Genomic DNA, 22,192 nt, shown 5'->3' with positions numbered 1-22,192 from the left:
GCATCTACTCACTATGCATGGATATCGACAACCATTGAGAAAAGAAGACTATGGCCAGTAAGAGCCACTGTGCATGTAGGATGTGGGGATGCCAGCGCTGACTCAGATCAGTGGGATTCGTTATGAACCCCTGCATGGAAGACCGGATTCTTAAATGTTGATGGGGAAAATGGGAGCAACCAAGAGAGAGGGATGAGCTGGGCATTTTAAGGTAATGAGAAACTGTATCTTTATAAAGCTTTGACCAAAAAAAAAAAAAAAAAGCCATATTGTATATGACCTCATAGGATTGTTCTAATTTTCTAGAAGGATGAAGAGTACTTACAATCTTTATCTGCCTTGAATGCAGGATTCAAAATAGAATTGTTCATGGGTTGATCACCAAGATTAGAGTGATGTAACTCAATCAATCCCTCCACCAAGTGGGACTCAGAGACTCAAAATCAAGACGTCAGCGGCTTCTAGTTCCCTCCTGATCATCTACCGGTCAACCTGCACACATGTACACCTGAGACTGTGTTCACAAAACTCTACACCCAGTTCTTGATTTTTCAGAATAAGAAAATTTTATTTTAACCAATGAAATTTTATTATTATTGCCAATCAAGTTTATACTCAAGAATCAACCAAACAAAATAGTTTGAATGTCCTTCCCTCTTATTTTTGTTGGGCCTTGAGGGGTAGAAGTTGAATCTTTTTCCTCTGACTGTGTGTTTATGTAGATTTGGGGGAGGACAGTCCTCTCTCCTCCCTTCTTCACTGCCTAGGGGAGAAGCAGTGTTTTCTTGATAGGAACTAGGCACATGCACATGTGTAGCCCCAGCCTTTCTTCGCTCTGTTTTTTTCTCTTTGGAGTACTACTTGCCTGCAGGAAGCATGAACTCTTGTATGCTCTCAGCATATGCTTAGAAAAGAGGTTTTATCCCTGTGAAGTGGGGGAGTGAATTCTCTCTCTCTCTCTCTCTCTCTCTCCTCTCTTTCTGGTGGTGGTGGTATGTGTACGTGGGTGTGATATTCTTCCCATCAAGTGTGACTTCACTGGTCATCATCTCCAGTATGGTAGACTTATTAGATTCTAGTGAAACAGAAATCAAGATTTTCTCCAACTACTCTCCTTCACTCAGTGCCATTGGATTTCTGCCGTGGTATTTGGCAATAGTAACTACTTGGTTTGGGGAATAACCTTGTGCCTGGAACACAGTAGAAGCTCAATAATTATTTGTTGAAGGACTAAATGATGTTAAGTAATTTCTTAGAAATTTCTGAAGTAATTTTAAACTTTGCCTTTGATTCCTTTGGATTTCACACACAAGGGCAAGAACTTTTGATTTTGGACCTTAATTCCACTGGACTTTAACTTTGGAGTTTTAATTTATAGACTTCCCTTTTTCAATGTGAAATTCATAATGGGAAAGAGTTTATACCAAATTGAAGTCATCACCATATTTTTGGCATTTCATTAATATTTATCTTAATATTGTCATATAATCTCCCTGCCAAATTTCTGATGAGCATATTGGAATGTGGCATGATTAGGAATGAACTTTTCAGCTTTGGGCAACTTAATTAATGCCCAACTCTAAACTTAGCATTGACAGTCATTGTTCACTCATTCAATGTAGTATTGCCTATCGTTAAGTATTCTGTGCTTACTCCTTTAAACTAGAGGTCAGTTGCAAATTAGAGGGCTGAATCAGGTCCAATGCATGTTTTTTGTTGTTGTTGTTTGCTAGTGTATAAAATAAGACAAAGACAGATTTCTAGTTTTGTTTAAAAAAATAAGAAGTAGCAACACTGGGCCCCCTTCCTCTGAGACTGTATATATGCTGCCTCCTTCTGAAGGGACAGTCTCCATTTTCCCAAGGTTCACTGCCAGGCATTCAGTTATGTCACCTGTCTGGGTGCTGAAGGCCATATTTCTTGTAGATATGAGCAGCTGTTTTCTGCTCTGAAATCCTAGCTTTAGAGAGCCCTACCTGGCCTTCTTTTGGCTGTGCTCCTCCTCAAGGGTTAAAGAGTCCGAGAGCCAAAAGTAGGAGCCCACGTGCAGCTTGCACCGACTTTTCCTAAACTTAGACTGTATTCCAGGTGCTCAGGATTGTGAAATTTCCCATCCAATTAGTTCTAGCCACTTCTAGCTCTTTCCTGGGTTGGCCCTCCCAAGGGCAGACATGCAGTGCTGCTGCTGTTCCCAAGAGCAGTTAGGGCAATTCTTGTGTGTATGCGTGCGTGTGTGTGTGTGTGCATGCGCACATGCATGTGAGTGAAGGGAGGGGTAGAGAACAGAACTTGAACTAGAGAATTCACATATATGGTAGGCCTCCCAAAGATGTCCAAACCCTAGTCCCCAGACCCTGTGAATATGTCACCTCACATGGTAAAGGGACTTTACAGATATGATGAAGTTAAGAATTAGGATGGAAAACTTATCTTCGATTACCTGGGTAGGCCCAATGTAACCACAACAGTCTTTACACGAAGGAGGCAGGAGGATCAGTCAGTAGTAGAAAATGTGACGATGGAAGCAAGAGGTTGGAATGATGAGAGAAAGGAGCCAGGAGCCAAGGAACGCAGGTGGCCTCTGGAAGCGAAGAAAGGCAAGGGAATGAATACTCCCCACAGAGGCCTCCGGAAGGAATCAGCCCTGCCGAGACCTTCGGAATGGCAAGACAATAAATTGGCATTGTCTTAAGCCACTAAGTCTGGGGTAATTCGTTGCAGTGCTACAGGAAACTAATGCAACTGGCTCGTGTGGGAGGCCTCTCATGCGCAGCCGGGGATGGGGAAGCAAGAGAAGATGAGGAGCTGCAGGCAGGGCTTCGATCTGTGCTCTTGTCTTGGGCAGCCTCAAATATTAATTAGCAACAATAAAGGCTCAAAAGATGCTGTTTCAATGAAAGATGTAAACTAAAGTCCACATATACATTTTAATTTTTATGTAAGTCTATGCAGTGCCAAAAGACCAGGTACTAACAGAACAGTATTTAAGAAATCCATGCACTTATGTATTAGTTATAAGATTATTCAGGAGTGGGCCACAAAGATGATTTCATCAAATCATGATAAAACAGATGCAAGGAAGAACAACATTTCAGTGGGGCTCGATTTCATGCATCACTTTGACAAGCTCGAAACCAAAATTCCCTGTATCAAATTTCTCAAATATTTACTTGTGTTTTATGTTCCCAGGAAACAGAAACCGTAATATGTTATTCTACAGTTCAAAAATTGAGGAAATTAAAAACAGAAAATACACCAGTTCGTTGGCATGGGCACGCTGCTAATCCATCAGAAGAAAGGAGGACCAAATTAGACGCTCTGATCTTTTCAACTCAGCCTCCACTGACCCCCCTCAATTCACATCCTTAGAAAAAAAATCTCTCCATCAGAAATGTGATTGGTTCAGTGGTTTAGATCTATAGAACGATGACTCTTTTTCCAGCTAGGGAGCAGTGCTAGAAATGAATGACTGTTTTGGAGGACAGGCAGAACAAGTAAAGACCTTATAAGAAAACATTTTCTACAATTTTTATTTTATCTTAGGGGATTCTCTTAAATTGTGGTTTGGTTATATACATACTTACCACAAATCACTTTGTTCACATAAAACAAACAAACTAGAATCAAAATCACTTCAAAGATTCTGTTTTTTTCTTTTTTTCATTCTGGTCCAATAATCTAAGTTGTTACTCGACTTGAATCATTTCAGGAACCAGCCAAGGGCAGTGACCTGAGCTGTCAGATGCACATTAACTCAGTGGCTCATGCCATGTGATGAATGCTCTTCTGGAAGAGGCTAACTCACCATAGCCACTGCTGCTGAGATTCATAGACTCTACACAAAGGTTTGTCTTGGTTTAAGCTGACATAGTTTTGAAAATTCTGAAAAGTCAAGGCGAGTACAAAAGTGGTCTCTCTCTCTCTCTCTCTCTCTCTCTCTCTCTCTCTCTCTCTCTCTCTCTCTCTCTCAGGAAAGGCCTGGAGAAATAATATTTTGTCCATGGGTCTATCTCTAAAGAGTGCCAAGGATAAAATGGAGAAAAGAAAACATACAGAGAAATTGGGAAGGAAAACTTCTAGGAACAATGCTCTGACCGAAAACGAAAAATGAAGAAAAGAAAGTTTTCATAAATTATCTAAAGGACATCTGGCAGATATTGATCTGAAAATGTAATTTCAGATGAGTATTCTCGCAAAACTGGAAAGAAATCAAAATTATTACAAATATCCTAGTCGAGATTTTGGAGGAAAAGTATATGAGACTGCTTTTTATGTGCTGTAAATACAATTTAATTCTTGGGTTTTCCTAAATTCATCTCAGGAAACGGTAATCCATCGCATCTTTGGCACAGCTTCACAAAGCGCTTCTTGTCTTCAGACTAAATTTGTTCTCTTGGATGTATAGACCGTACCCGGCCTCCTCAGACCCTCCCGGTTTCCAGCATCTTTTGGAAAGCATGGAAACCATCTCAGCTCTCCCTCTTGGAGAGCACTATTTTTAAATGGAAATATACAAAAAAGCATGGAAAACTTTCCTGATTGGCCTCTGTGTAGCTGACTTGGCTTTTAACATAATCCTTTCCCCCCAGTCACAATTCTATGGTATCAGGATCCATCGGCTTCTACCAGAGTCCAGTGCAATGCAGCTGGACCCATCTGCAGGCACTTACTGTAGCTGCGTTCCAGGGGAGACGTTCCTAAACAGATACCTTAATCCTCTGGAATTCAGATTTTTTTTTTTTTTTAAAGTTACTCTTCAAATGTGACTGACCCTTGCACATGTATGGGTTTGAATCAACCAGATTTGTATTATGATAAAGGCTAAAGCTATTCTCTTTCTCCATTAAGTATGAAAGGATGCTAGAGAAAACTTAAACTCTTTTCTAACTTCTGTCTGATAGTATTAAATCCATCTTTCATGCCAAGGCCACATGTCACAGAGAAGCTAACCCTTTCAGAGCGAGATCCCATTAGCAGGAAGTTTATTGGAGAAAACCATCCCCTTGACTCTTCAAGCTGGCCCCCGGGTATATCTAATCAGTCCTCACACCATGAATGAGAGTCCAAAAGGCAAAGAGGAGGAGCAAACAAGGATCTCTACAAAGTCTCTCACCTTTCATTTAATGTTCTGTTTATTTCAGTAGCTGCATTTCCCTCCACTATTTTCCCCCACTACCCCCATTTCTCTGGCTACCTTATCTTACTCCAGTTAACTGCTCTTTCTTTCCAGCTCTTCTCTCTGCCATTGACTCCTAGTTTTTCAAACCAGCAAAATATATTTCTTTCCTTCTTCCAGCTCCCTTTAGGCCTCTCCCTCAAAAGGAAGGTTCAGACATTTCTGTACTTCATTCCAAACCGAAATAAAGTGAAGACTCCCCAGTGACTTAGAATGAGAGCCCCAATATTTTCATAGAGAGAAATGGTTTTTCATTTCCTCCTGAGCTCTAAGATGACTGGGGTAAGAACACAGATGACGATGAAATCCCCGGGGCTCTGCCTCTCACCTTCATGAAAGCATTTCTCAAAGCGTGGGGTGCACACCGCTCGTGTTACCAGAGACAGTTTTAGGTAGGGCATAGTTATGGTGGCTTTGGGTTGTGTATTTATTATAATGTGCATTAGAAAAAATATAGCTGGCATATCAAATCTGCAATTTCGCAGCTGTTACTGCTTAGGGCAAATGTACGTTAAAATAAAAAAAAGGGAGCAGTTTAAAGAAAGATGTTAAGTAAAACATAGTAAACGTAGAATGTGAATATGGTAAGGATCATGAAGATGAGGCATGAATAACCAAAGCTTGGGAAACACCATTTGATAGAAATGACTTGGAACAAGGAAGAATGGGTGTGATGTCAGCGACTGGCCATACCTCCTCCTTCCTTGTAAATCCCTGAGCTTGGGGCAGAGGGTGGGAATGCAGCTGTTGTCATCCAGGCTGGGATTCCCAAATTCACATCAGGGACCAAAGTACATAAAAATGCTTCTGAATGGATAGATCAAATTCACATTCTGCTATAACCAAGGATAACATTGCCATCGAATCTATAATTAGAAGCACGCTAGTCCAACTTTTTCAGTTTAGAGGCAAAAAAAAGTCTTTAATTTGGGTTTGTCTGATATTGTCTCATGATTAGACTGGGATTAGGAATTTGGAGAAGAATACTGTGAAAGTGAAGAGACTTTCTCACTGCATCACATCTGGGGATAGTGCTATCAATATGACTTACCAGCAGCAATATTAACCTTGATCCTTTGTTTAAGGTGATGTCTATGAGGTTGATCCACTGAAAACTTCCTCTCTCTTTCCATGCTCTATTTGTTAGAAGCATGCAAGTCTAGCCTACACCCAAGGAAAATTAAGCTTTACCTCCTGGATGAAGAATAATTAAAGAATCCGTGACATATGTTAAAACTACCACAGCAATTAGTAAATATTCTGGGAGAGATACTTAGAGATTCTGCAAATATCCCTTTTCTCCTTAAAGGTTTGTCCACCTAGGATTCACCAACAGATCTTGCCTGCAGCAATTATTGCTGTGATGTTATCAGGATAACAGACTATTGTCCTCATTTCTTGTACATTTGTAGCTTGGAAATCTTCTTTAAGAAAGATTCGTGTCTCCTCTCCCCTATTTGTTTGTTTGTTTGTTTAGTCTATCATTTATTTATATCAGTATGGACTCATCAATATTTCATTTTTTCAGTTATAACCAAATAATATCATTACTTATTATAATTATTATTTCTTTTGCTAAAATTTTTCTAGCTTTGGCTATAGGAAACTTTCAAGTTGACCCTTATGTCCTTTCAACATGCTCTATCCTTTAAATATAATTTTCAAAAGCACTTTCAAACTTTCTAGCACTACGAGGTGCTCCAAATTCATCTTGTAGTTTTCCTACCTCAGCTCTAGAATCAGTTATTCCTCCAAGGGGCCATGATTTCTTTGACTGAAGAACGTTATTTAGAAACAAAGATGTTAGAGCTGGGTGTGTTCATTGATATCTGTTGTCATTGCTTCTCTCAATAGACAGAACTAGAAAATGTAAATATGTATATGAACCCATATGTATACACATATCTATATTAATTTCTTTATCTATTTATGTTCATGTACATATAAAAGTAAGTACACATATGTGTAAATAAGTGTGTATATATGTGTGATATATATATACATACATACGTACATATATGTGTCCGTGTATATATGCATACATATATGTGTGTGTGTATGTAAAGATAAGCATAAGACTATAGTGATGTCCTCAGAGCTGTTTTTAATAACTGATCTAACACTGACATCCAGTATCATCTTAAAGGTTCCACCTTGTATCGAAAATCCTAGTCAGCAGCTGTTATAGATTAACGTCCAAAAAGCTAAGTTGATGTACTAATCCTCCCCCAGTGCCTCAGAATAATTTTTCTTGAAAACAGCACAATTAGATGTAATCACTAAGATGGGGTCATATTGGAGTAGAGTTGATCCTTAGTCCAACATGACCTGTATCCTTATAAGAAGAGAACAAAGAAAAGGGCAATGGTCTTGTGAAGACAGAAGTAGAGAGTGGAGTTATGCTACCGCAAACCAAGAACACCTGGGGCTAGCAGAGCTGGAGAAGACAGGATTCTTCCCTAGAGCCTTGGCGGGAGCGTGGCCCTACAAACACCCTGACTGAAGACTTCTAGCCCCCAGAACTGTGAAAGAATGACTTTCTATTGCTTTAAGTCACCCAATTTATGACAGTTTGTTACAGTAGCACTGGGAAACTAATGTAGCACCCCTCTATCTGATACTATTTTCTATCTTGTCTATCTGGTAATACACAAATTAGCCACTTTATTCCAAAGGCTATCTCATATCACGTTTTAGACAGTCTGGATCCCTCCTAGACCTCTGTCCTTGGTAGCAAAAATGATCACTTATTTTGTTACATCTGTACCATCTGGTACAATGCCAGGTACCGAGTAAGTGCTCACAAAATGTTTGCTGACTTGAATACCTACAGACCTCTTCTGTCAATCCATTAGACTAGCCACGAGGTCTCTCTTCTAATACTTATTTTATTTTGTCTCAAGCTCTGCTGGATAAGGTCTTTCCTCCCTCCCTCCTTTCCTTCTCTCCTTCCTTTCTTCCCTCCTCCTTTCCTCACACACCCTTCTTCCAACCATTATTCACTGGACACATACTGTGTGCATGGCATAGTTCTAGACACTAGAGAATTAGTAGTGAACAAAAGAGAAAAAAATCCTTGTCATCTTGAAGGCTTATATTCTAATGAGGAATAAAAATCTAGAATCTGAAACCTGCAAATCACCTATGTCTAAATGACAAATAAGTAGTGACACGAATGCAGTTTCCCCGGGTTATTTGGCCAGCTGTGGGCTGGTGGCCTCCTTCTCAACGTCTGAAAGTACAGCTGAACAGCTGTACTTTTCTTTTCCAATTTTTAAATTCCTCTCCTCTTCCTAAGAGGAAGAGTGAAGGGTAGGTGGGGGTGGCAGACAAGGAAGAAAACAAATGAGCCAGAGAGAAAGTAGAGTGGAAGGAACGAAAATAACGGTGCTCTTACAGTGTATTTTAAAGCCAGTCCTTCCTGAGCTGTACCAGGATAAGTATTTTACCTATGCTAATATCATTATTATTGTTATACCATTAAGCTGACAACATAACTGCATAATAATAATGACTAGCCAATATTGAGAATGTTACGTGTTAGGAAATGGTCTAGACACTCACCAACTTGATCTTACTTACTCCTCATCACAATTCTGAGACAAATTCTACTGTTCTTCATTTCATAGATGAAGAGCTGGATGCTCAGAGAGGAAAAGTCATTTGCTCCAAGGCCCACAGTTAGTAAATGACATAATTTAGACATAGATGTCTGTAGTTTGGACCTCAAAGTCCTGGCCCATCACCTTGTTTTCAGGGAACCCCCTTCCTCAAAGGAGGTGCCAGCCAGCTAGGGCTGCCCAGCCTATACAGCCTCCAAACAGGATTTCCTTCTGCGACAATAGATCTTCTTGCTGACCCTGCCGCTTTCATCGCTTCATTGTGAGTATTTTTCTCTACCCCAGGAGAGAAGCTCTGTCTCTCCTGGTTACTGGGGTAACAGATACTTGAGTGATATTCGCCGTGTTTCCAATGGTCACTTGCTCTCTCTCTTTCCCAGCACCTCTCGGCCTTTTAATTCTCTCATTATTTAAGCCAGCATGGAGCAATTTTCCAAAACATCCAATTAGCAAGTGCACAGAAGGGTCTGGGTCCATAATTAATTAGTGATCTAAGACACAACAAAGCAAGAACAAAGCCAAGGCGGTGTAAAGCACTGAAAACAGATCCTGCAGGAGGAAGATGCACACATTCCAAAACCCTCCCCGGGGAGGGACAAAGAACCCAACAATCCGCTCATGAATTCGAATCCCAGAAGCTCTTCCGCATACATGTCTTGGGATGGAACAGACATTATTGGATGATAATCCCAAGTGGAACATCTCCCGCTTTGGGATGAACAGCTGCCTCCGTTTTAGCGATGAACTATTTTCCATTGTTTTCATGCAGGGAAGGTTGGCCCCTCTTTCCTCCCACAATCTTTCAAGCTTCTTTAGAGATAGTCTTTCCTGCAAGATGGCCTCCGCTGCTACGATCTCTTGTTCTTCAACAGAGCAGAAGGCACGGTAGAACAGCAGGCTTTAAGAGCCCAATCTAGGATGAGTATGGAGGCAGAGAAAAGGAAGATAATAGAAGAATGCTGGGACTCTCAGTTACTACTCTAATCTGGAGAAGTAAGGTGGGCTCAGATGGAAGTCCACCCAGATCGAATCCACCCCCCAAATCAGCTTGTTCTCCAACACCCAGGGTGAAGTACAAATGACGGGGAAATGCTAGCACTGTTATCAGTGAACCTATTACCTTTTCTTTGGGAAGCAATAGGAATTATGTTTGCTTTTGGTTATTGTGGATTCTAGTTACTGCCTGAAAGGCGAGAGCCAACAAAACAAGAAGTCCAAAGAGTATTACAGCAAATTCCCACATCTCAAAGGGATGACATAACCACTGTCATACACTTGCCAGCAGTGAGAATTAGAAGCCTTACACAGAGCTGAAGGAATCTTTTACTACTTTTTCTAACCTACAGCCTAATTTCCTTTTGGTTCTAGATTGGGCTAATGTGAGCTTTCAGGAATGATCTCTGTACTTAAGGGAGTGTACCTAAACCCACCTCATGGAGCCACAGTCTAAGCACGTTGCTTATTACCATGGCAATGGATACAAGCAATGTTAGATGAAAAGGAAAGGAAAATGAAGATACCCACCAGGACATTTATAAGACATACTAGCGGCTGCTACTGCTCAATAACGTAAATACTATGATGCATGTTGCTAAGCAATGTTGCATTTTTGGTCCTTAATAACTCCATTAGTAACACAGGATGAGACAAAGTACATTTTGAGAATGATGAGATGTTTTGCCTTACTTCTGTGAATAATCAGCCTCGGCAACTATTGCTTCCAGCATGAAGCAAAAGTGATTATCCTCTGTCCCCTGGCTGGGATGCACATTAGAACTCAGCGGGAAATGTCCTGTTGGAAAGTCTGAGGGCTCTCTGCTACCCCCGCCCCATGGCCTTAAGTTTTAAACAAAAAAATAAATGAATCAATAAATAAGCACACATTTTTTTTATAAAATGTCCTCTCTCCACTCTTGTATATGTAGCAAATGCTAGAAAATTGTGAATTTGAAATACACTTAAAGATTTGGAGTAAAATGGTTCTACAAATATTCAGCCTTCTGATCCAAAGATAATGCTGCTTTGGGGTATCTTGTGTGAGGGTGAAAGACCTGCAGGCCAGTTCCAGATCCCATATTGATGACAACAATCCTTTGGTTTATAGATGCTAGAAAGTTGCCCAGATTGAGCTCCCTACTAATTTCTTGCCTCTTTTCCCAGCATTACCTGGCTACCCAGCAATCTGTGGTTACCCAGCCTTCTTTGGTTACTCAAAATTCCCAGTTACCCAGAATTCATAGGATCCAGTATTCCCCAGTTACTCAGCATTTCCCAGCTACTAAGTATAAAGCAGAAATAATCTGCAAGAAAATAACCTTTCAGTAGGATTCTACCAGTGGAATGCTGGGAACTTTTCGTCTTTTTAGACAAACAATGCTGCACAAAAGACACTACTGTGTGAAAGTTAAACCATAGAGTCTGGGTGGAGCCAGACGCCCTAGGATGAACTTCAACATCACAATTTCCTGTTGTACTGACTTTGGACAAATTAATGTTTCTCACCTGCTATCAGGATGATTAAGATGCTTTGTAGGAAATGCTTAGAACAGTGCCCCCTTCTGGCACCTTCTGGCTCTGGGGCAGAGCTATACTAGTGTTTGCATGTGTCTTCCATTCTCCGCCCCACCCCCAATTAAAATGAGTACGTATCATAGTTTGTAAAGGAAAAAAAAAATGCTGATTCCAGAATGCACCCGTAGGACCTGTATTTTGCTGCCTTTATATTTCAGAAGAAACCGCTGGTCTAATGAAGCTGAAAATGGCCAAATTTCGAATTCCTATAACATCAAACTGTTACTAATTATGGTTCTGGTCATATGCCATATGTTTCCCAGAAATAACAAATGTTCCATGGAAAAATAAGTAGCTAATACGGGTGGGAAAAACATATATAGCAAACGGCCTTGTTTTTCTTGGCTGTTAACTTTAATAATGAAATATTCAATGAAAAATATGAACATTCAACTGCAACTACTTCTACACTTCAGAAAGACACTCACGGACTACTGAAAGTCAGAAATCTATGTTTAATAGCATTGCCAAGTAATTTATTCTGAATCTCTTACATTTAAAATTTTGAAAAAAATGTTATTCAAGTCTCAGGTGTTTTTCCCAGTAGAACTTACAGTGGTAGATATTAAACTAATTCCATGTGATTCTCATTTTCAGAAATACAATTTTAGACTGCTTAAGAATTTCAGTGTGTCCCTTTGAGCTGCGTTTTTTTAAAAAGCTATTTGGATTTTTTAAAGTTTTATTTTTGTGGGGTTTTTTTTTCCTACTAGAAATGCATTTCTCTTAATTTCTCAATATTGCTATTTAACAGGCTAAGTGTTTTAGATTTTTTAAAAGCTCCCTTTATTTTACTTAAATACATTTGAATTAAGTGATTTTTTTGTATCTAGTGAAAGAAAATTAAATTATTGATTAAGTAATCTTCATTTATAAAGGCCATACCAGCACTAGAAGGCTGGGGGTATGTTTTACTTCAGTAGGTCTTATACTAAAGATCATGTACTTCTAAAATAAATCAATCTGATATTCTCTTTTATTCCTCTTTTCTAATACAGGTAAGTCATGAAAATCCTTAAGTGCTAAAAAGTTATTAAGAAGCTGCAATGGAGACAGGTGCTGTTATCTGTAGTATGATACCACATATAATAAATTTGCTTACCATGTGACAGGCAATGCCAAGTGCTAGAATCACAATGTTGAATAAAGCAGACTTGGGCCCTGTTCTCGTGGAGCTTTTAGTCTAGGGCAGTGCTGCTTAAAGTGTAGTTTTGGGACCAGCACCATGAACCACTTCTTATCAGACAGCAACAGGACAAGTACAGATATTGCAAGCAATTGTTTAGATACTTTGACAGCAGCTGGACATTGCTGCAACATCCAAATGTGTGATCAAATGGACCCATCTTGTCTCATAAACGAGGTACAGACCAGTTCGTATATTGCCAAACTTGCATCATGAATTTCGCATGATGGGGGTCTAAGTGGTCACGGACAGAAGGACAAGTATTGTCCTATGACGAATTAGTAATTAAAAAAAAAAAATCTCGTCTTTCCAATAGATAGTTTGAGAAGCAGTGGTCTAGCACATTATAGGAAAGAGAAAGAGAGGAAAGAAGGAAAGAGGGAAAGGGGGAAGAGAGTTTAATTCCAACTGAGAAAATCTGAGAGATTTTCATGGAACAAATGATTCCTAAGCGGGATGGAATTTGAGGGGTAGAGACAACAGCTTGGGAAGTAGTGTGAAGGCAGAAATACACAAGGATGCCCCGGCCGCTTGGTTCACTGCAGTAGGAATATGATACGGAGCCAGGGAAAATGGAAATAAAGGAGATAAATTTGAAAAGGTCAATTACAGTCAGTTAGTAGAGTTCTCCCAGTGCCATGAAAAAGAATTAGAACTTTATTTTCAAGACAATGGAAGTTCTTAAATATTCCTGCACATGATAGTAACATGAAAGAAAGCTTTATTTTACAAAAATAACATTGGTTTCATTCGAACTATATGCAACACTTTGAGGAAGGAGGTCTTTAGGTGAAATAAATAACAGTACAAAGGAATTTTTTAAAATAGTTCTCTTAATGGTGTCATATCTTAGTCATGTATCTAAGTAAATTTATGCAATCTTAAGTCTTCCCAGGCACCAGAGCAAGGTAAAATACCACTTTGGAAGATCTAACTCTGTAAGAATAAAGTGATTTTGAAATGCCATTTCTTAGCTTAACAGTGACAAAGAGAACACACATTCTTCCTGTTTTCAGAAACTCTGATTAAACCACAGATATCAAGGAAACAATAAACCAATATACTATTGTAATAACTTACACTAAAATGTCAAGTAGTATCACCAAAGGACTCACAAATGGCACTTCTTTTTCTCTGTTGTTCTCGACTTCTTATAAAACTAGAACTGAATTCATTAAATATGACTTGTGTAAGTTTCTGTGTGTCTCCAAAAGGCTATTAATTCTTGCAGCTGACTGAGTTGGAGTCTTTCACAGCATTAAGATTCCCATAAATGCACCTTTTAAAATATAGTTAGTAAGTTTTACATTTTGAGGGTATAATTTTATGAGGTTTTAACAAATAAAACAAGACTCTCAAAGTGTATACCCTCTCCCCCACAGAAAAATGTATTACTTCGTTAGAACTTGCTGAGTAAAAATCTAATTATTTAGTCTTCTAATTTTGGTTTCATAATGTTATTTTTAATTGTGATATAAGAACTATAGAATTATAAATCTATTATCCTGTCAAACTGCTATGCATTTAGAATTGGATGTGTTTGCAATAGTATAAACTATAATACAAAGCTGAAACATAGCACTGTGAGCAACTGACTATGATATACGAAAGCTGTGGTTTTGCCCCCGCCCCCAGGAGACATTTGGCAACTTATAGAGGTGGGTGTCATGACTGGGGCGGGGAGGGGGCGCGGTACTACTGCACCAGGATGCTCCTAAACATCCTACACAGCATAGGACAGCCCCTCACAACAAAATGATTTGGTCCAGCACGTCAACAGTGTTGCGGTTGAGAAATCCTGTCCTAAAGAATCGCAATAACAATATTTCCATTATTCTTCTCGGCATATGTGACAATAATAACTTTGCTTCATGCAATCTGAAAATCAGAAACAAAGAAGTTCCCGAAGATTAAAAAAGATAACTATTATGGCTCCTTTTGATAATACAATGACTACTCCTCCCATCCCCGCCCCACCCCGATTTTTGCAAGCAAGACCTGAAGGTGACCCTCACAGGTGCCCTGGTTTAATTCCATCAGTGATAACACTTTATTATGCAGATATGTAAACACTGTTTTCCGGACATCTTCAAGCAGACCTGCAGAAAAGATAGGCCTGGTTGAAAACTCAAACAAGGTTCCAGATATCTATTATTTTCTGAGTTGTAAGTCAATGATGATTTTAAGATGCACCATCAATTACATAACAGCTTTTGGAAATATGGCAAAAAAAAAAAAATACCACTCCTTAGATGTTTACATTAAGTGTAAGATGTGAACCTTTTTTAGAGATATCAAATATGCAGAATCTATACTAAATGTATATGAAGATATGCTAAGTTCGTTGTGTAAAAAGAAATTGAAAGACTGAAATGCTCTCCCTCTTAGATCCTTCTCAGTCAGTATTAGCCTCGGTTATCTTCATTTTAGTCTTTTCATGGCTCCCTCGACCTCCCATCACCACTCCAGGAAGAGGTGGTAAGGTGCAGGCAGGGCGGTGGTATCACGAGTTCTTCAGAGATGAAAACAAACTCATACAAACCTCACAGCTTCCCTCTCTTGTTTTTCTCTCTTGGAATTTCTCCCAACCCTTTGACTGTGATGGGGCGCTGTGAAGAACACCTGTGTGGAACATGGTCCCAATGCGATACAACGTATATTTGAAATTGTTTTTAAAAATTCAACTAAAGACCACCTACACCAGTTATTCAAAAACAAAAACTTACTATAAAACCTATGTATTTGCTTATCGGCATATTATCCACTTGTTCCACTGGAATGTAAATATCATGTAAACAGGGATTTTGTCTTGTGTTTACTGAGCGAATGAGTGAATAAATGAATGATGAATGAATATCTTCTCTCAAACAGCAGTTATTATACAATTGCAGACTTATTTTCACACTGACAGAAAACAATAGGATTCACACTCCATGTTACAAACTTTACGGTCATTCATTTGTTCTCTACTAAGTCTTTCACACTTGCCCCTGCCACCTTTCTACCTCCCTTGCTCTCCAGCAACACTGGCCTTGGATCAGCTCCCAGAAGCTCCTTGCTCTCTTCTATCTCAGGGCCTTTTGCCCAGAACACTCTCCTCTCCATCCTCAATTTCTTCAGGAAGGCTTCCCTGATCACCACTTAGACTAGATGTCATGCCTATATTTTATAGTCTCATAGTTTCTCATGTTTTGTTTTGTTTTATTTCCATCATAGTACTTATCATATTTATAAATATATTTGTGTAACTATTTGATTAATGTCTCCACCAACCCCACATCACTCAGCTATAGCAGAAGCCATTAATATCCCCGCCATCCAGCACAGTGCCTGTCAGGTTGTAATGCTCAATAATTATTTATTAAATGAATTAGGAACATTATCTGTTACCAAATATATGAGTCCATGCTAGACTGTATTGTTCTCCCCTCTGGCTCAAGGTAGGTGCTTAATCAATATTTTTTGGTTAATTGAAATCATCATTTATCTACTGTGACCACATTCTCCTAAGTCTACATGACACTAAAAGAACTCGCTGCAAAATTACTGAAAAATCAGGTACTTTTCATTCTTTTTTCTACATACTAATAACGAAGCAGTTTGCTTTTTTCCCCACTGAATTTATTAGCTGTTTTTGACATTAAAAACATAACTGGGTGAAAAATGGTTGTAAGGGATTCAATTATTGAATAATCAGTATTTGTGTCTATGTCTGTATTTGAAAACATCTGGAAGTATACTTGGATTATCCTCTAGATATTTGATGTCTTGTGCTCTCAGCCTCTGAGATAATCTCTCTTTATTATTGTTCCTGGATAAAAGACATTCTGTTGACAAAATAGGTGTTTTTCATAAGGAGGCATTTACAGAACATTTAAAATAAAGAGTAGTGAACTTGTAAGCTAAGAGGATTAAATTAATATTTTTTAGGAAGAGGAAGAAGAGGTCTTTAATGCATAAAACTGTAGAAAGTTATAATTTCATATAATATTATGTAATCGAGAAGCTAGTCACATAGGAAGCCCTGGGGAAGAGTATGGAATTCTTGGAGATCCTGGCAAAATGATTCTAGCCAAAGAAAGCTAAAGAGAGACACCTAGACAAGAAATTAGAAATAACTGTAAACTTGAAATCTATTTCATATACTTCACTTTAAAATAGATTCTTTACATATATCTTCTGTAACAATTGTTATCAGGACGTCTGTGGCTAGGCAGTTTTTATTTAAGTGTCTGGAATTCTGTTTAAGTAGTTTTAATTTAAGTGCCTGGAAATCTTAAACAGAATTCCAGGAAGTTCAAGAAGTTGGGGCAGTATTTGCTACTGAGGCCATCTTCTTGGAAAGCCCCAGTTAGACAGTTTAGCCTCTGTTAAAGACATCATCTTCACCCCTGCCTCGTTCATTCCTCTCACAGCCAACACTAGGCAAATGAAAAGTGTCTCATTCACTGCTTTGAGAGCTTTTCTGTCAATTTCTCATCCAAATTGTCCTCCATTGGGTCTGACAGATGCCTCGAATCTAAAGCATGAATTCCTGCAGCCTCTCCTTGCTCCACATAAGCCAGAGAAGAATAGAGCTGATTTGGGGCTCACTCTAGAAGGGAATGCCCAGTGAGGAATCGCCTGCCCCTGAGATCCCAGATACAGGAGAGAGACCTGGATGCTTGAGGAGAGGAAGGAACGACCAGCAGCCAATAGCAGACATTGATTCTCTTCATCTCCACGCCAAGGGGAAGGGTTCTGATGCTGAACTACACTCATACTTTATTGCCTTTTGGCAAGAATACACTATTTCCTGTCTTTCTTTAGTTTGATGTTAGAAAGGTCCAAGGAACTAACACAATGGCTCCCATCACGTCTAGGATAGTGATAACCAGAGTGTTACAAGAAGAAAGACCCTCCCAGGCTGCCCGATCACTACCAACTTAAATGTACAAGTCTATCTTGACCTCCAAGGGAAATGCACTGGAGTTGAGACTTAGTTCTCAATGTCAAGGCGGGGCGGGGAGACTCCGAAACATTAGATTTTGCTTAGCATAATGTCAAGTATTTCATTACTGTTCTACAGATCTCTTTAAGAGGACTGGCTACCAAGTTTGGAATAAAGACTTTTCACTTTTACTTTCTCATGACATTCAGATGAGCCACGTTGCTCATGTAATATTTGATTAAACCACAGAGATTTGACAGGGATAGAAGAAGTGAGGTAAAAAGAGTTAAGTACATTGGTTTCACTTTATATCAACTTATCTCCCTTCCCTGCAATATTATTAAAATACAAAAAGCGCAGTTTTGTTCTTGTCCACATTTATTTTATTTTTGCCATTTGCTCCTCATATAAAACTATCTGGCTAAGTAAATATTAGATTAATATTCATGCCTCATATATAAACAGCTACAGAAAATATTGCCAGGGACTGAGCCATGTCACCTTGCTTATGAATCTTGTCTGGCTCTCATATGGGGCCATAAGCATATTTTGAAAAGTTTTCATGAAATTCATATACCAGTAGATTTCCTATTCTGAAAAGCCAATTTCCTAAATATTCAACGAGATTGCTTTCGAGACCCACATCAACACATTAGGAAGGTAATAATGTTCCTATCTTGACAGGAAATTCACTATTGTGGGTGTTGCTGTCCTAATTATACTGTAATAGAATTTCAGAATAATCTTTTCTGAATTAGAAAGCATCCGTTCTACTCGCTGCACAATATCCTCTTAAATTTCTCATACCGACTGAGTAGATTCAAAAAGTAAGGAGGGGCACATGCACATCGCCTTCGTTTCCAGGAAGCAAGGCAGGTTTTTATCACTTATCACTGTTTTTTGTTTTGTTTTGTTTTTTTAAAGTAAATTTCTTATATTTAAATAAAGTTTCTATTTAATCAAAATCACCACAGAAGAGAACAAAATTTTTAAAAAATCAGAATGGGTACATAGTTTTATTTTCACTAACCTATAAACTTATCAAGAGTTAAAAATAACAATGTGTATATATATATATATATATATATATACCTCATGACGAAGTTTTAATGACAGATGTAAGCTAGCATTTTCTATTTACCAAATACCGAAACATGAACACACAACAGCCTAACTAGGAAGAAGCATCTTTGCATTCTGAGTTATCATTTACACAATTTAAAACCCTTGCATTCAGAGAGGTTAAAAAAGTAACTCACAATATGCAGTCACGCGGTGCCTTGGGTCTCAGAGCCTCCCACTGTATCGCGACAGATTTTATCACCAGCAGTTCTATGGCCCTGCAATTGAGATCACCCATATTTAGTGAATATTTTACCTCAAGATTTGACAGCTCCGTAAGGCAGTTGATATAAAACTGTTACTTTTAATTCTTCTGTAGCTGCCTTTGCAAACAGGAAACAGAAAACACACCTACATGAACACTGACATATTTCAGCCTAATTGGTCTTTGGCTCAAAGTTCTCAGGAGTGAGTCTTATATCACAGGGAGTGACAGGTTTAGTCCCCAAAAGAGCAACTCAGGTCCTAGCATTTCAGTCTAAAATCCTTTAGACATGTGCTATGCAGGCAATTTATTATAGGGAGAAACAGGCATTCTTAAAAACATCCGTGCCTTATGGCCTTAATCCTGGAAGAACTATAAACTTTAGAATAAATTTATGTACATATAGCATACATATGTTTATATATACATACATAACTATACAATATATTAAGTAATATATTTTTAAAATATATACATTTATTATAATAAATAACATACTAAAATTACATATATAACTTTTTCCTGGAATATATATAGAAACTCTCATTCAGGAATCTTTTGACTATAAATAACAGAAAATCCAACTCGCTTATATAAATAAATAACAAACTCACTCATATAAATAAATAACAAAACAATAAAATATTTTGGCTCATTGAACTATGGGGAAAAAACCCAGACGTAGGGGCGACCAGAGGTTCACCGTATCATTTTAATCTCTGCAATTCTCTTGACACTGGTATTCTCTGTGCATTGACTTGAATTTCCAGCTGCTTCCCTTATGGTGCAAAAATAATAGTTGCAGCAGCTGAAGACCACACATCCATCTTCCAAGAGGACAAGGTTAGCACGCTGGCTATCGTAAGTTCTCACTAAGGTTACTCAGATTGCCACTTTGCTGATATAATGCCAGAGGTAGAGTCATATCTTACAATCGTGAACTGTCAAGCATGAAGACAAATGCCACATGCCGTAAAGACTAAATTGAAGGAAGGTGCCCCAACACTGGACCTGGTTTGCCTGTTCCTAGGATGTTACATGAGGAAAAATAAACTTTTTGGTTAAGCCACTGTAGAAGGGTTCTTTTTGCATGCAGCTGAACATATTAATACAAAGAGGTTACACAACCATGTAATGACGGATCAAGGCTTAACCCCAGCTCTCTACAACCTGTCCAATGGCATTTCCAATAAACTCCACTGCCTCTCCAAAAGCAGAATTCATACTCTGAATATGACACAAACAGGCATTTAAATTTATGCTTCTTTCTCAACAAGTAGCTCATTTAAGTGATCTGAGCCATAGTTCAAATGGTAAAAGGGAATTCACTGGTTTTGTTTTGGGTTTCTTTATCTTTTTAACAGGTGACATTCTGCCACTTAAAAAATCACTCAGGCAAGAATTGAAACTTAGATCAGTTGACCAAAATTTCTTTCAAGGCTCCCTAAGGGATAATTAGCCATCTTCCCAAATCTCACCGTGGGTGAATTTTCTTCCTGGACTTTCTCATTCCTTAGTTATTAAAAGACAATGAGGACTTGTGGGTCTGGCTGCACATGTAAAGAGCTTGAGGTCTCCACTCTGTCCTAACAACATGTAGAAATCAACGACTCCTCTTGGATCTATAAACCACTACTCCTAGGATCACAAAGACCAACAGAAGAAAACAGTCTTGGCTTCCCTGAGCAGACACTTGCCAGCACTGACCACCCTGGAAAGCAGTGCTGGGGTAGGAAAACCTCAACTGCAAGTGACCAACTGCTGGAGTCTCTGTGGGGACAACTCTGAGAGTTAAAAACTCCATGAGGACTCAGTCTTGGGGAGTCTTCACAGTACTGTCAGGTTTACCTCCAGGAGCTCTGGATTCCCACGGTAAATATCAGAAAAATCTCCTCAGGCTTCTAGAAAAAGGAGGGAGAAGGAGCCATTCTGAAATACAGCATTCCCTCCTTATCCACAGTTTTTCTTTTCATGGTTTCAGTTACCCTCGGTCAACCGCAGTCTAAAAATTAAATGGAAAACTCCAGAAATAAATAATTCATTGCACACCATTCTGAGCAGCATGATGAAATCTCCCACCACCCTCCCTGTCCAGCTCAGGACGTGAATCATCCCTTTGCCCAGTGCATTCACACCGTAGATGCGCCCCGCCCATTAGTCATGTAGTAGCTGCCATCTCGGTTATCAGATAGACTGTAGCGTTATCACAATGCTTGTGTCCAAGTCATCCTTATTTTACTTGATAATGGCCCCAAAGCCCAAGAGCAGCGATGCTGGCAATTAGGATATACCAAAGAGAGACTGTAAAGTGTTTCCTTTAGGTGAAAACGCCGAAGTTCCCTACATACTAAGGAAAGAAAAAAATTGCATGTCAAGGATGCTAAGATCTACAGTAAGAACAAATCTACTACCCTTGAAATTGTGAAGAAAGAAAAAAAATTCTGTGCTAGTTTTGCCATCATACTTCAAACTGCGAAAGTTATGGCCACAGTGAGAGTTGGGAGCTTAGTTAAGATGGAAGAGGCATGAAATTTGCAAGAGGAAGACATAAACAAAATATGCGTTCTGATTGATGGCAACGTTTTGTGCCAGAAAGCACTGAGCCTGTGCAAAGACTTCAGCATGGGATCCCCTGAGACTAGTAATGGCATTCACATAATTTTATTAAAGTATATTGCTATAATTGTTCTATTTTATTATTAGTTATTGTGGTTTATCTTTTTCTGTACCTAATATATAAATTAAACTTTATCATAAGAAAGTATGTATAGGAAAAAACATAGTACATATAAGGTTCTCTATCATCTCAATTTCAGGCATCCATCAAGGGGTCTTAGAACTTATCCCTCACCAATGGCGGAGGGGTAGTGGTGGTGGTGGTACTACTGTATGCCAGGTCCTCATAAAGCCTGCCCACAGGGAAACTAGTGAGAAGGGAAAGAACTCTATTGCAGTGCATTGTCACCATCCTGTTCCGCTTAAGGGGGAAGGAAGACACTGGGAAACACTTGTGAGGTTCACAGTCCAGAGGCACAGGCTCACTAAAACACTGAGACCTAATCAATCATAGGATGCATAGAACACTTCCTCTCCCTGAAAACCTCACCACCACATTACTAAAAGATCTATTTACAGCAGTTTCTTTTACCCGGTACATCATGTCTGGCTATCAAGAAAAAATTACCAGGCATATCGAAAGGTAAAAAACATAATTTGAAGAGACAAAGCAAGCATCAGAACCAGATATGGCAGGGAAGTTGGAAGACAACAGAACTCTCATGAAGGCTGGAATAATTTACTGAGCCAGAAGTCAAGGAGGAGCCGCACCCAAAAATCAATTGCAGAGGAATGAAGGACTTAGTTGTTAAAAGCAAAATGTTAA

The 22,192-nt window shown here is 38.9% G+C and overlaps 1 protein-coding gene across 2 annotated transcripts in view; it reads right to left on the bottom strand.

The window, feature by feature from the left end:
- Window positions 1–22,192, bottom strand: part of NCALD (neurocalcin delta) — a 256,643-nt gene that overhangs the window by 129,575 nt on the left and 104,876 nt on the right. Inside the window, exons 1-2 of one of the 2 annotated variants that reach the window (XM_039853806.1) lie at window positions 20,659–20,793; window positions 18,743–18,823 (exon numbers count right to left, since the gene is read on the bottom strand). The gene's annotated coding sequence lies outside the window, so the exon portion shown is untranslated. Of the gene's footprint in view, window positions 1–18,742; window positions 18,824–20,658; window positions 20,794–22,192 lie in introns of those variants that run through there. The other variant, XM_039853805.1, reaches the window with a different exon arrangement.

Source organism: Pteropus medius, unplaced genomic scaffold, assembly GCF_902729225.1.
Source record: "Pteropus medius unplaced genomic scaffold, Ma_sr-lr_union100, whole genome shotgun sequence".
In the NCBI taxonomy this organism is placed as follows: domain Eukaryota; kingdom Metazoa; phylum Chordata; class Mammalia; order Chiroptera; family Pteropodidae; genus Pteropus; species Pteropus medius.
This window is presented reverse-complemented; position numbering and strand designations above follow the sequence as displayed.